Source organism: Rhipicephalus sanguineus, chromosome 8 (assembly GCF_013339695.2).
Source record: "Rhipicephalus sanguineus isolate Rsan-2018 chromosome 8, BIME_Rsan_1.4, whole genome shotgun sequence".
Lineage (NCBI taxonomy): Eukaryota > Metazoa > Arthropoda > Arachnida > Ixodida > Ixodidae > Rhipicephalus > Rhipicephalus sanguineus.
The window spans coordinates 51,217,658-51,233,890 of record NC_051183.1 but is presented as its reverse complement, the minus strand read 5'-3'; the positions used below and the strand labels follow the sequence as shown (position 1 = coordinate 51,233,890).

Genomic DNA, 16,233 nt, shown 5'->3' with positions numbered 1-16,233 from the left:
ATTCGCATTGTGTGACGCCTGGTTACAGAATTCGCGTTGTGCGACGCTGGGTGCTTATTTTACTCTTCTACCACGCTATATTGCATATGCTAATGTGGTTCCTTCCCGACATGAAGCCTGTATAGGCCCTTTTTGCAAAGCAGTTCCAAGCACCGGCATGGCTCAGAGGTTGAATACTGGGCTCCCACGCATAGGGGCCAGGTTCGAACCTCGTTCCATCCGGGAATTTTTTTCTTATTTCGAGCGATACTGGTTACGGACACCGGCGGCGGCGGCGGCGGACAACTACGGCGCCAAAAACGGCCGGTGAAATCATCTCATAATAGCTTTCGCTGTAAAAATACAATAGAAAGCAGGAGTGTTGGGAATACATTAAAAGTTAACGTCCCAACATCTTACAAAGCACAAGCTGTCGTTACAAGAAATGTTTCATACCTTCTGTTGAGCTTATTATGGCTATCTGCCCAGTTTATTATGTATTTCTGTTTATTGAAAAGCTGTGTAGCTTGATGGGATAAAAATTGTGTCTCGTAATTTGTTCTAATCATCGAACGCCTCCTCCTCTGCTGCCGAAAGCCGTACTAAGGCTTAGCTAACGTACCAATATCTTTGCATATGCCTTTGCATAGCTTAGTATATATCTTTGTAAAGCTTTGTATGTATGCTTTTGTATGCCTTTGTAATATCTTTGTATATTGAGAGTTGCCACATTATTCAAAAATTTTGTTCAGACAAGGGGACCTGAATCCCACGATGTTAACATTCACGATTACTAATACGGTCATCTTAAAGGCTGCAGGTAAACATTCTAGCCATGTCGAGTAGGCAGTTCTTTTCTGGCATTATTTAGTCCAAGGCCTGTGTTTCGTGGTTTTACAGAAAACGCTTCTCAAGTTGGTGTCCTTGTATTCAGCGATCCACAAGAATGTGACATTGTGAGCGTACAGAATGGAAGTCGTAAGTTCAGTGTTTTTTTTTTCAATTACGATTCTTTTACGTGTGTCTGGCAAATTTCATTTCCTGAAATATTTTTTACACTTAGGTCGAATATAAAAAGTTGGCTTAAAAAAGCCTCTGAAAGAAAAGTGACAAGCATACTTGGCGGCATATTGGTTTTTGTCTTAAGAACAAATTTCCCGCTGGGCCTGAATACGGGACCGTGCACATAGCACAAAAAGGAATAACCTGCGCCGCCTGACTGGCACGTAAAACCTGACGCATAGACAAGCACGGACGTGTAACAAACTTTTATTTCACACAGTTCACCTATAAGTACATTCCAGAGAAACCATCATAGAACATGTGAGGCTCTTAATAAGGCATCAACAAAAAAGTATAAAACAAACGCAAAGCAGCATCTTAACAGCGCTCATCTATAGACATCATGTCGGTGCTTTGCAACAGAAAAAAAAAATAGAATATTCACCCTCACATTCACTTCCCTTCTTCTTTATGCGATTCCCTTCGCAAATTTCCCTTGCTCTGCAATCGCGGCAGCGGCTCAATATATTTACATGCTTCAGCATTGGCTCACACTTGCATTCGAAGAAGCGGGTGGGAAGGTGCCGGCTTGTATTGTTTATTACTGACAACACATGTTCAAGCGCGCGCATCTTCACGCATCGTCCAGTCTTTCCCACATAGCCTTTACGACAAGACATGAACATGTGTTTTCTCTTACGCAAAGACGCCAAAATAACCGAAGGTTACCATACTCCCTAATGCGAATTCTTAGCTCAGTTTCACTTTGGGGCAAGACGAACTGTGGTTGAAGTTTTGGCTTTCCGCAAAGCATCGACTGAGCAATAAAGCATAAATTTTTGTGATCTAGGACAGCACCCACTGCGCCATTATTCGTATTTCAGCGGATACAAGAGGTACTCGCTACATATCGGTAAGGCGTCGTGTGAACTTTTTTGACGCTGCGTGTGGCTGATGACGGTGAAGAATTGTGGCTGATCTATTTGCAAGGGGTGGGAACCACTAAACCACAAACTCGTTGCGCAAGTAGCGTTGTGTGATGACTGATTGTTATTTTACTCTTGTACCACGCTATATTACACAGGTCAACGCGATTCCTTGACGACATTACGTTTGTATAAGCTCTTCTTGCAAATTAGATTCAAGCACCAGCACAGCTCTGTGCTAGAATACCCGACTGCCACGCAGTCGGGTATTCTAGCACACTTTCTCATGACTATCGGTTACGCGACCAGCGGTGGCGGTGACGGCAACGGCGACGGCGCCAATGAAGGAAAGGTCTCCTAAGAGCTGCGCTCTAAAATTGTGGCTCGAGCCAGAATTGAACCTACGCATTCCGTATGGAAGTCACGTTTTCAACCACAGAATGATACCAGTGCTTCAATTGCTTAATAAAAATAACAGATACAAGCGTCACCACGCGGCAAGTCCAGTTGTGGCTGCAGTGTTGGCCAGATAACATTGCAGTAAACATTGACTCCGCAAGCTATGATCAAGTCAGGCATAACGTAATGCTAATCGCGCCGCAAAAATGCATTTATGTACTCAGTAGATAACCTCAGATGGTCAAATTAATTCAGAGTCCTCCATTATGACCGTCCTCATAACCATTTCGTGCTTTTTTCACATAAAACCACGCACATTTGTGTAATCACAATAAAGGTTATGACCTCTTAAAACTCTTCAGAAAAAAAAGTGGGTTGCCGTTGGCTTCAAACAAACGATAAAAAAGCAAGAATACTTGTTCAAGTTTAACGCACCAAAAGCCTGATATAATTACGAGGGACGCATTAGTCGAGGGCTCTGAAAATTTTGAATTCCTAAGGAGCTTCAATGTGCCCCTAAGTTTAGGTATACGGACCTCAAGCATTCTCGCCATCATCGAAAATGCGGCTGCTGCGGCTAGGATTCGACCGCGCGACCTTCGCGTCAGTAGTCGAGCGTCATAACCACTAGACCACCTGGCGAGTGATCTAAAACTTACGAAAAACAAGAAGTGATTCGTTAGAGACAAAGACTTTGAAAGTAATATCGAAAGCCCACGCTGTCTTGAAGCATGTATTTGATGATGTTATGCAAAAGGTTAAAAACATTGCATAACGCTACACAAAAACATTTTTTTACTAGGTGGTGCACTCATGTTTCCTTCGTTGTCAAATACGCAAGTCTAGAGAAAGAAGAGGCAGTTGTTTATTTTTGTATAATTAGAGCGAAATTGGGGCTGCCTAAAGAATGATAATAGCTACCCGCCACAGTGGCCCAGCGGTTATGATGCTGAACTGCTAACCCGCAGGTCGCTGGTTCGAGTTGCGGTTGTGGCGGCCACATTTTGATGGAGGCGGAATGGTCAACGCACGCGCACCTTGATTTAGGTCTACGTTAAAGAACACTAGATGTTGAAAATCTCAGGAGCCCTCTACTACGGCGTCCCTCATAAACATATCAGGGGTTTCAGATGTGAAACACCAACAATTAATTTTTAAGAATAACATTCGCGTGCTTCACTACAAGAACAAAAACGCCTATTAACCAACAACGGCAAAATGTGAGGAATAAGCAATTGGAGGTCCGATAGAAATACTGGGTTTTCCTAATTTATTGCGGAAGAAATTGTTTTTGTCACATCTGGCAGGAAAATGTTAGTCACTGGGTTTACGAAAGTGGAGTCTTCACGGAAGCTACATTGAAGGTTCGAAAACCACGTACAAAATGCCCATTGGTTATAACGATGCTTCGTTATACGCACCGTTCTACAGAACTGCAAAAAAAGTGCATATATCTGCAATATATCTGGCTCTGGAATTTCCCTTGAGAAATACATGTACTGCCCCTCAAAATTATGTCTTGAAATGCGGTATCACAGTACACAGTACTTTTATTTCTACCTCGCCACTTATTAAAGTAAAGTTATATAAATAAAAGATGTGTTACTCCTTTGCCTTCTGACTATCCAATATAGCAGATCCCTAACTGTTCAAGCGTAGAGATGCAGCAGTTCATGGAGCGCATTTATGTTGCGTTAACACGATGCCCATCTAAAGTGCAACTTTTAGATATGAAAACATAAAGTGAATCAGATGATGTCCATTGCAATGCGAGTTAAGAACTTAACACGTAATTTGAGACTTGACCAAGAGCCGCCCTATAGGCTTCCATGAGCGAAAAATACATAACAAATGCGACAAGCAAGTCTCTTAGTAAGGCAACTTTCTAAGAGACCGATCTAACCAGATGATCTGCGCGGGAGCGAGTTGCCGACAGTGGCACTGCCGCCATCTTAGTTACAGTAATCTGAGAGCTCCTGGTGGGGCTGCTTACTGTGTGCTTCGGGTATATTGGCATTTTTCACGAACCCTGGACACATGCGACGATGGAACGCGGCGGAAAACAGTGTCCGGAACCCCAGTGTCTGTTATTTTATTGCAGGTTAAACAGCATCCTAGCTCTAAGAAAAAAAAAGAACAGTCGAGAGTGCTTGCATGTGACCAGGTCATATCTTCGTGTTGATGCGCTTGCGCAGCTTCGTTGAATAAATATTAGTATTAAACTAGCAAAAACAAATCACGTTGCCATCGTCATGAGAATAAAAATCTTCTACAGTCAACGTCAGCAGGTGAGCGATAGAAGCTGCAGTATGCGGAAAATAACTTCCCCAAACTTCGTAGAGCTATCCGCCATCTACTTGACTACGTAGCCGACAAAAAAACTGTCAGGGCAAAAAAAAAAAAAAAAACGGTTTCGCGCTTCCATTTTTTGTAAAACCAACAATTTCCTTGCACAGTAAACTGTGTTCTGAACACCGGACTTGGATCACAGCAATTCGTTAAACGAGAATTAAGGTGAAACGGTCGCCTTGAAACAGATTAGAGGCGCGTCCACGGAACGGCGAGTGGCCGCATGCCATTTACAAAAGTTTAACGTCACAGAAACTTCGTAAACGGCAAAATATTTCCTGCTGCGCTAGGTATGGATGAGTCAGTAAGAGATTTTGAAGACACACACAGTGTGACGGATACGCAGTAGCCCGCCCCGGCCTTCAGAAGAAGACTCAGCCAACGCCTAGGCGCCGATATCGTCACTATAGGCCTACCGCTTCGAAGCTGCAGTGTGTGGCAGTTTATTAAGAGCCGCCTACGCTCATATAAGAAGCTGAGCTTCACTGACGCTCTTGCCGCTTGACGTCGCGATCGTGAAAATATCATATATCGAAATGAATAGGGACATCCCGGCGGCATCGTTACTTCCAATACCGGTACTGCAATACACAGCATGCAATTATAAGCTTGGCTTGTATCGCAGGTCTCGTTCATGCTAAACACATTGCAGTCGTCATCGCTCTTGGTGAGACGTCGGTTTTTGGTCGATATCTGTGTTGCCCGAAAAATACGTTGTAAATACGTCGCTCATCGGCCCACCGGTCGCGTTCCAAGCTTGTTACAACGCAATATGGTAAGGCTAAGCTATCACGGATTATATTGGAAGAATTCACGAACACGCTGTACAAGAAATTGTGCGCTAGTTGCTGCCTTGTCCGACTTCGTTGACTGTCTCACACATTCCTGTCGAAGGTTCAAATAATGTGAGAACACATAAAATTCTAGGCATTTGCTTCATGCTGCTGTTGTAGCATCTCGCAACGTGAACCCACTATCGAAATGCATCTAAATATGGCCGATAAATCTTGTTGATGGAGCTCGCCTATGTACGAGCTATTATACGCTGCTGAACGTACCGATTAGTATAAGTGCAGGCATACACTGCGGCAGAAGTGGCATAGTGCGTCTCGTGGTGAGATCGGTCTATTCAGGTTTAGTAATCGAACACACACCATATGCACGCGTCTGGTGGAAGTCCCACTTGTATATACCAGTGGCGTACGCAAAATTTTTTTCGGGGGGGGGGGGGGGGGCACGGCCTTGATACGAAGTGGGGTCCGGCCAGGTAAGTGTGGTCGAGTGTCATTTTGCGCTCTGTATAGCATGGCAGAAAAAAAATTCGGGGGGGGGGCAAGGACCTGGTGTGCCCCCCCCCCCCTTGATACGCCACTGGTATATGCCAATGTCATAGCAGAATGGTTGACCACGCTTCTATATCCATGTTGTTATTGCTCAGAATTACAGTATCCTTTCTTCTGTGTTGCAGATCTTGAACTATGGGTACCCGAAAATCACAAGGACAATGTTTCTGATTGCTGTAATTTTATGTTTACATACTTTATGCCAAACGGAACAGAGAAATACGATGTATACAAAACAGAAAATTGCAGCTGAGCGCAGCGTGGCAAGCTGTTTTCATGTAGCAACAGGACTCGCTCAATACAGAGTGCTTTGTAGTGTACGAATTGTGGCATCTATGTGGACTCGTTCACCAGTAGTTGTTAATAAATATTCTAATGCACTGGATGCTTTTCGCAGAAATACAATGCCATTATTATTGCTTCCAAAATATAGATAATTGTTTATCATCTAATAGTGACACATTAGCTTCTTTTACGGAAGGAGGAATGTGTACCGGGTCCCCGTTGATGCCGGCTATGAGTGTTCTAAATTTCAAAATAATATGTGCGTCGCGCTGCTCGCGTTTGCACATGTTTCGGAATGCGGGCTGAAAAGTAGTGAAGCTGAAAATTTTGATTCTGTCCTTTAGCACATATAAGGGTCTGGATAAGGGTACGTTCAGCAGTGAAGTGGCGTGGTACCGCAGAGCACCGCAGAGCACCGATTAGAGCACCGCAGGTGTTCTTATTGGTGTATATGGCAAAAAAGTGTTTTATGCCGGGGTCCACCAAGATTTTCATGACGTATTTCTGTCACGGAAATACCTCAGCAAAATGAACGCCATCAAATGGCAAAGATAAAAAAACTTATAGGAAAAAGTTCCATTGACAGGAGTCGATCCCATGACCTGTCGGTGCGCGACGATGGCCGGCGGGCGTTTAGCCGACTGAGCTACCGCCAACCGTTTTTCTGTTCGCTCTTTATTGCCTATGTTCATACATACAGCAGTGAGAAAGAAATATATACCGAACAAAGAACAAAAAAAATAAAGAAATACAATTTGCAGGCTTCTTAAAATTGCTTCATCTGTAGAAGGCTTTCTACTTGATGAAGCCATTCAGTACATCTTGCTGGACCTTTTGTGCTTCCACGAATGAACATACAGGTTCAAAGAAATAGCGTCGAACCGGACGCGCATTAATATCATCATGGCGCACCGCCATTCTTGACTGACATATACTGCGCAGGCCCAGTAACAGAACTAGATAGAACGGTACCCCTTCCTCATTTTCAACCGGGAGAAATCTGATGTCGTAGGCGTCAAGTGGCAAATCCTTTTTTAAAGACCGTCAAAGAACGTCCCAAAAAAAGACCGCATCCCAGCAGTCAAGAAAAACATGTTCGGTTGTCTCCGGGTTCCTGCAGAGTAAACAACGGTCTCCCCAAGGACTGAATAAGCCATTTTGCTGCATCCATGTTTTGAGAGGCAATGTTGCACTGTGTAATGGGATGGAAACGGAGTTAACTCCAGTTGTTACCTATATTCTGACCTGGGCCTACACGGTACATTGCTCTATAAAGAGGAACAAGAATAATTGTATCTACTAGATCATTGTATAACTTTTTTATGGGAAACAGAAGATAGATAGTGCAAAGAAAAACGCGTTTCTCAAAAGATACACAAATTAGCTACTTCTTTCAGGTTACCTCTAACGTTTGTTTTCATGTTGTCAGAAGCCACAACCAGTTGGCAACACCCTCCCAAGCCTAAGCTGTATAACAGTACGTATGAACGGGTCTCGATTATTTCGAAAGAACATGAACCAGTTAACTAACTGACGCAGATACAAATGACACAGACTAAGGCCGCCAGAGCGAACCCGTCTCAAAAGGTTAGTTCTGCTTGTTCGCTCCCATGAAAAACCCCACAAGAAAACAGCAAATATTCGGTGAAGCTTTTTGCACATTCACACGCGAACAATGCCGTACTTGAAGCACGTACCAGAGCTTGCTAACGAAAAATATGTTACACAAGGTTGCTCTGGTGAAAACTGATAGATATAGATGAAAACCTTTGACTTACTTAGTTTTTTCTCGCAGTTCAGCGGCCTGACGCCGCCAGTACCATTCACTGTCACAATAATATTCCAGTGGAACACGTAAGTACCGCACATGAATAGTAGTCCATGAAATACCGGCAATGAAGTCAGGAGTCACAGGCCATTCACCGTGCCAGTAACCCATGCACTTGCTCCAGTTGACCAGACTTCCACTCGCATTGCAATAAAGGTTCCCAATTTTATCGGTTTCAGTAATGTTTTCGTAATCTTTACAAACACAGCTATATCATCGGCGTAAGCCAGTAACCACACTTCAGTTTTTGGTAGTTTGCACCCTTTTATGGCACCTTTTCCATGACTTTCCGGCAAAATGACTCTATATAAATTGAAAATGGAAGACAAAGGACGTGCCTTGCCGCACAGGACGTTCAACATTGATTCGTTTCCCGATAACTTTCCGCGTTTCACACCCAGTATATGCCATTCGGACTTCATCGCGACTCACGTTTCCAACATTAACATGTCCAACAAGTAGGATGTCATGACGTGCTCGGCCAAACGCCTTTTCTGAATCGATCTGGTCACTTGCGGCATTAAACATTCCTGTACACTTCGTTCAGAATGTATTCCTTAAAAATATTTTAGAAATAAGCAGTTTTTTCATCTTTTTTTTAACAAGACGAGGCTAGCTGCCAGGAAGGTGCAGGGTAATAATAAGCCTAATGGTTTTCGGGAAATGATCACTTCCAAAAGATTTCTATGCGGACCGGTTTTTTGTATCAGGAAATATACAAGCTGGAGCAAATGTCAGACGTGTACGTGAATGCAGGCTCGAAGGTTTCTGAGATCTCAAGTCTTCACAAAGTTGGTTCCCATTAATTAAAAAGACATCTGCCGTAGTTCACAACGACGTTTCTTCGAATGTACATGTTGGAACTCTGCGTACGTCTACCAACAAACATCTCCGGGCGTTAATATCAACGATAATATGTTTCCTGGGTCTAGATTGAAAACTAGACGGTTCTGCTTTTGGAATTTTTTATATGTTAAAATACAGAAGCAGCAAATCCATATGAGATAATTGAACAAATTTCATCGTAACATAACGCCTCCGTGGGAATATCGGGGACGAAATAATGGGCAGCAAAGAGTTAGCAACTATACCAAAACTTACAAAAAGGCCAATATATTGTCGCAATGTTATTATTGTGGCATAATATGTCAAAAAGTATGGATACCCTACTGAAAATTCCTATATATACAGGACCCATACATACGATGTTATTGGATATGGGTGATATAGGTTTATGGGTCATACGGGTGTCATAGGTTTATGGGTCATACTGGTCATATAGGTTTAGGGGTCATACCGGTGATATAGGTTCACGAGTCATACGGGTTATATAGGTTTTGTGGGTCACATAGGTTACACGTGTCCTACCAATTGTTTCGGTCCTATGGACATGTATTAAGGGTCATATGTGACGTGCAATTGAGCATGGTACTAATAAGGCAATGCCGGTTTATGAATAGTGTATGTCATGCATACACTATGCATACCTGAACATGCAGCAATGCGTGCTTCATTGGTGCTTCAAAGGTGCAGTATACTCTAAATGGGTGGAACAATTAAATATAGTGTTGTATGTAGGTGCTTGGAGAAAATCAGTGAGACAAATATTATTGCATCTTCACTATTTAATTAATTCATTAAGCATTTTGGCAATGAGATGATTCATCTTTTTCACCCGGCCAGCCGCATGCACATCTGCCGGCTTACACTCCACATTCTGCAAAGCCATCTGCAGAGTAGTGAGCAAATACATGAAGCACTTCTTAAATGTTCAGATTATTGGTTCACCTAAAGTAAAAATTTAATGCCACTACATAAAGCAAGATACCTTAAAGGGATACTGACACAAAATTTCGCAGCTGAGATAGCCTCAGGGATTGATTCCCCTGAAAATGCGTATTTATATCATCTACCAAATCTGAACAGCGAATATTGCTTGGAAGATAATTTATATGGATATTGAAGTTCGCGTGTGTGAACCAGCGCTTGCGTCATTGAAATCATCCAAAGTGACCTCAAGGTGACTCCCAACTTCCGAGACATCACCACAGCGGCCGAGCTCTGAGTTGGCGCAGCTAGAATAATGACGTCATAGCCGCCATTGCCTTTTGGGCACGCTTGCGCCAGCAGGCTACTATTCGGCGACTGCTCGCGATTTGCCGAATGAATCTAATGAGTACAGAAGGAGCATGCTTTGGCTAATGAAGTCACCCTCTACGAGCTCTGCTTAGCACTGCAGTAACCAGGAGTGAATACACAAAGATTGGGGCATTCATTTGTTTGATACGTTCTGGGACGTTCAATGAAAAATAATTTTACAGAAGGTTGGTTATGACAATGTACAGTAAAACAGATGTCATGTTTTGTAGGAAAGGATGGTTATTGATGACTTGAATTGTTGAGGAAAATGTTCAGCATTTTCATATGACAGCTGGAGGAGGACATGTCACTGGTTTGATTCTCCATAAGGCTGTTCGTGTAGCAGAAATCTGGAAGGCCGCGGTGGTGAGGCATGCTGAAGAAAAAGCGTATATAAAGCTGTCGGCGTCGCGGACTGGTACTTTTTAATCGTAGAGACAATTAAGGCCCATGTTCAGGTTCACTAAATGTGCCGTGCGTCAAATCGAGATTGCATGTGACATCACTATATGTTGATGCATTGTTTTAAACACATTTTCTTAATTGGTGATGTGCTAGATAAATGATGACGTAATAATAAAGTAGTTTCTCTTTTGTATATAAGCCCTGCATGATTTCCCTATCAGCAAGATATATTTATACAGTCGCACACACCAAAAAAAATCACAGCATATCCACGTGGTGAATGATGAGTGGGGCGAAGCTCCGGAGGAAATGATCGGTAAACCGTGAATCTTCCGTGTAACGCCCCATAAATCATCATATAAAGAGAACGTTTATTTTTCTTAATAATATGATGCTGGGCTTCCGTTGTCCCTTCATTATCACGGTTTTATGGTCCGTGAAATGAAGGGATAGCGGTTCCTGTACGGGTTGCAATTCGAAATTTGAAAATGCGAGGTCTATACACGTCCCTCGGCTGGTTGTTGGTTTCATATGATCAAAGGACGTGCACGTGAGATCATATTTGGCTGCCATATGTTGTATTAACCACTCATTGTTCTTTTCGGTAATAGCGACATTCAGGTCACCAACTAACACAAATGGTCAATTCATGTACTTGTCCTAATTACACAATGCCGTGCCAATGAATGTTTCATCTTGCACATCTCGCAGATTACATAATCACCTCAGTTTCACTCGCATGTACAGAAGCACTCATGCATTCAATTCGTCGGCACTTCCTCGTGCCATTCGGCTGTGGAATGCGCTTCCCGATTCCATTGTGTCCGAAAAAAATCCCGATAAATTTCGTCAACTCATCATTTCACATTCCTCCGCATAACCTCGACAAAATGTATAACGCCTTTTTTTTTCTCGTTGTATGTGTTTTATTAGCTCTCTTATGTATGACTTCGTTATTTCTTCTTGCTCATTCATTGTACTCGTATGTTTTTTTTTTACTGTGCATTACCTGCGCGTGTACGAAATGTGTCAGTTGATGTTTCTATAAATTGTAATAATAATTATTTATACCGTTGAAATACTCATTTTCTCTTTTCGCCTCTAAAATTATTGTTAGCCATTATTTCAATGTGTTTAAAAAAGGACATGTGTGCTTTGAGCAATCTCATCCTGTATGATATGTATTCATTATATGTGATCATTTATTTTTTGTGATGCCCCCCTTACCCAATGCCTCTAACGAGGCCTGTAAGGAATCTTTAAATAAATAAATAAATATTCCCACTCGACAAATTGGGTGCAAGGTACATGGTCATGATGATGCATCCAGCAAAATCTATGGCAGCATATTCACCGTTGTGGCTCTGTGTGTGTATATATATATATTATATATATATATATATATATATATATATATATATATATATATATATATATATATATATATATATATATATAATATATCTATATATATACACGGAGCGAGCACCCCCAACGCCATCTAGTAAGCACTTCACGAAATAGAGGTGGCTACTACAAACAAACAAGCGGAGGATGGACAGACCCACGGCATACGGAGCTTCGCCCCTAAAACCTCATCGCAAGCCAACCTGGTCGTCCTAAATGTTAAAAAGTATATGTTAATATTGCTAGTGCAGCATGATTAAGTGATACAATTTTTTATGTGATCTTGCATATCGGCATGCAAGAATGAAAAAAAAATTCCCTAAGCTTGCACTAATCTGAGCAAGGCTTGAAACAGCGAAACTGGACGATTCTTAAGACTTATCTAGTTGCTTTTAGATTGTTTCTAGGCCTTAGCTAAGTGATGCAGGTTATTTCTAGGTTGGGTTTAGGTCGTTGCTAAGTTTTGGCTACGTGAGGCCGGGTTGTTTCTACGTTGATTCTCAGCGCAGAACGGTTGTAGTTAAACCACAGACAGTCGCAGGTCAGACAGGGATGTCCAAACTGCAGACACAGAACCTGGCGCTGAAACCAAGCGTTCGCACATCTCATAGAGATACGGGCACGTCATCGTTGGCATTGTCCTTCTATCGCTTCGGGGCCGCCGTCGCTTCGCAGCCATTTGTCGGGCTAACTGTTGCCTTCTTCATTATTAGTGGACCAGTGATGAGTAGTGGGACTTACCCAATTTCTGCGGCACATACCCGTTTATGATGATGATGAAAGTTTTTTGGTTTACCGTACAAGGAACGATTTGCTAAAGAGCTTCGCTGTTATATAAAAAAATATGGTTGATCCCTCTGTCCTAGGAATCGGAATAACAGGAAAGTAAAGTGTCCCTTACAGAAGTAACTGAATGTTTACTGTACATTGATATGACAGAGTTTACACAATGTATATTGATGTATGGCAGCTATAGCACCGTTTAACGTGATGCACCCACTTTGATGATTGGTGGTACATCTCCATTTCGACGACTAGCGTCCATGTTAAATGATTAAACAAACCGTTGTCGTAGCTATAGTAGTTAACGGTGAAAGCGTAATCAGAGAACGAGGTGTGATAACCAGAAGAGCGTCGCATATTGGACGCAGAACTTGGTCGCCATCCCGCGGCATGTTAAAATATGATTGAACACCACGGCCGCACTAGCGGGAAACGCAAAGCGCGTCGCGCCGCCCCGGTAGCTCCTTAAAGCGGCACCCGTTCGTCCCCGTCGTAGTGCGCAACCAGTCTTAACGCTAGTACCAGATCTTGACCTCCAAGGTGGTGCCGGTGGGACATTTCTCCTGTGTGTTGTTGAACAATAAAAAATTCGCAGCGTGCGCGTTAACTAAGAGCCGAATTCTTCTGTCTCTCATTCCCCATTAGCAGCCATTGGCATGTTCCAGTAGGAATCGTTAGTAGAAGTAGAAGTGTAAGTGTTAGCTAAAAGCCGACTTCTTCTGTCTCTCATTCCCATTAGCAGCCATTGTTTACCTCCAAGGTAGTGCCTGGTGAGATTTCTCCTGTGCGTGATTAAGCAATAAAAATTTTGTTCAAAAAGCCGTTGATTGATGAAATAAACCAACTAAAGACGCCAGATGTTTTCTAAAATCAAAACGAAAAGACGCCAGATGTTTCTAAAGTAAAACGAAAGACGCTAGCTCCCTAACGAAAGACGCCAGATGTTTTCTAAAGCAATGGTTTTCTAAACAATGAAAATTAACAGCGTACATGTAAAATTAAAGTGAGCTGCAAGTCGTCATAACTCTCATCGAACCTTTAGTATAAACGCGCCCGATCTCACGTCGGTGATGATGTACTGGGCAGAATTCACGGAAGATTCACGGTTTACCGATGAACCTCCGCAGCTTCGCCCACTCATCATCATTCACTCCGTGGATATGCTGTGATTTTTTTTCTCGGGGCGAGCGCGTGAGCGGGGAACGCAGTGTTACATCCATGGTGAGGCAGGCGTGCCTCGCAGAGCTATGTTTTGTGTGGATTAGCGTGCCGCTCTGAGCGACGCCGACGCTGACGCTTTTACGACGCTTGGGCAAAGGTCGCCACCTCGCGGTGTGTTAAGGCATTGACAAAATTAAACTTCTATCGAAAATACGCCGAATGGGACGGACGCGTAAACGCGTTGCAGGTGCTAGTCGCGGAGGCCACAACGATGACGAATTACTTTACCTTACCACTCCCAGAGGTCAACACCACCCCACCGACCGGGAAAGTGGTAGATATAAAAGGCGCGTTCGTAAAGCCTCCAGAGTCTGTGACCGTGGCGCACTGGATAGCGTGCCCGACATCTGTTGTTGCGGACCGAGCGGTCGTGGGTTCGATACCCGTTGACGGTAGCTTTTTTTTCTTTGCCATCTGATTGTGTATATTTTTTGACGTCATTTCCGTGACGAAAATACGTCACTGAAGTCTTGGTGAACCCCGGCATAAAACACTTTCGTGCTAAAACATTCGGTGGCGTCTGAACCCCCCTCCTCTCCTCCTAGCTACGCCAATCCATAGATTAACAAACAGAATACGTGCAAACAGAGCTTTTGCCGGACCGCGCAGTCGAATCGCTCTCAGTTATATGACGGACTATCCTTTTTTTTTGTTGGCAATCACATCAACTTTGTGAAATGAAGGTTGACATATACACGGGCCGCAGGGACTGGCAAAAAGACCTTCTTTCAGTTGATGTAAATTGCCACAGTGTTCTCTCAAACGGTAGTTGGGGCACCTAGCGGAATAGTCTGTGTAGGACTTTACACTTCTCAGTGGCATCGGGTGCCCAGCGTGATCATGCTGTGTAAATAACGTTGTATAACCGCTAGGGATATATTGGCTTGAGGTGACAGCAATTAGGCCACGTATGGGGAAGACGATACATGCCTTTATCAGACAAAATATTTGATTGACGAGGTAGACGTAACAAACAAAATTGCAGAATGACCAAAATAACATCACAAATGTAGACACACAACAAAGTAATGTAAAAAATTGGAAGCCTTGCTCTCCTTCAACCTTATCCTGTGGCCGTAGTCAAGAAGATACGTACATGAAGAAAGCAATCAGATTATAGATCCCGGAACTTGCAGATGTTTTAGGTTCTAACACTACGTGTTCTATTTAGAAATCACCCCGGCCAATTAACATGTGAGTCACATGAAGACAATGACGTCAGCATTGTAAGTTCAATAATCAAGCTGAGACACAAATAAGGAACATAAAGCATGGACGAATGAAGAACCGATCTTGTTCCAATCTCCTTGAAGGTGGATGAACAGTGAAGTTGTGTAGCACATGAATTTATTCATTTCACTTATTCGCTTATTTATTTATACGCTTGATTATGTTTGTTGAATTGAACATGTGCTCCTTTAAAACTATTCCCCCTCAATTTGTGAGGGCTAGAAGTACAGCGTGCATGTTATTTAGGCATTCATTTAATATTTGTTAATTAAAGTTTAGCTATTTCTTTTCTTTATTTATTTAGCTATTTACTTTTCCTCATTATTTTTTAGTGCACCTGTGTCCACTAGTGGGGATAACTCTAATGTTAACCGTTGTACATAGCTGCTAAGTCTTTTCTGTGGAGTAAGTAATTGTTGACTAGGTGACTCTTAGCGGAGCTACGATATGTTCGTATTATTAACCTCAGACTCGCAGTGATGTCACCCATTCTGCAAAATTCGGCAACTGCTGTTTGAGATCAATCTGGGTGGGCACGGTAGCCTTTTTTCTTAATGAAGATGATAATTTTCTGTTACAGTATGTATGATATTGTTCGGAGAGTTGCGAATTGCTTAGTGATGAACAGCTTCCGTGTAAATTATGAAGAGGCAACAATTATAAAATAATACATTTCACACATGCTATCGGTCTACACGTATTTCCAGGAGGATCAAGAAAGCACGTATGTGGAAAAACTACACATCCTGGTCATTAAGTAGGGGTCCCTACAACTGCTATTAGTTGCAGCCTAGTCGGGTCGAGCTACCCGAATTTTGTACGAGTAAATACAGTTCATGTCAGAGAAGAGCAGCTTTAATTTACAAGGTGACGCATACGTGGGGAGTGGAATGCATTATCAGTACACATTAATATTTTAACAGCCAACACTAATAAC

At 42.7% G+C, this 16,233-nt stretch overlaps 1 long non-coding RNA gene across 1 annotated transcript; it reads left to right on the top strand.

The window, feature by feature from the left end:
• The first annotated feature begins 873 nt into the window (after nucleotides 1–873).
• LOC119402730 (uncharacterized) lies at nucleotides 874–6,383 on the top strand. Its single transcript, XR_005185903.2, has 2 exons — nucleotides 874–957; nucleotides 6,124–6,383. It is a non-coding gene; the product is annotated as an uncharacterized LOC119402730 (long non-coding RNA).
• The last annotated feature ends 9,850 nt before the right edge of the window (nucleotides 6,384–16,233 follow it).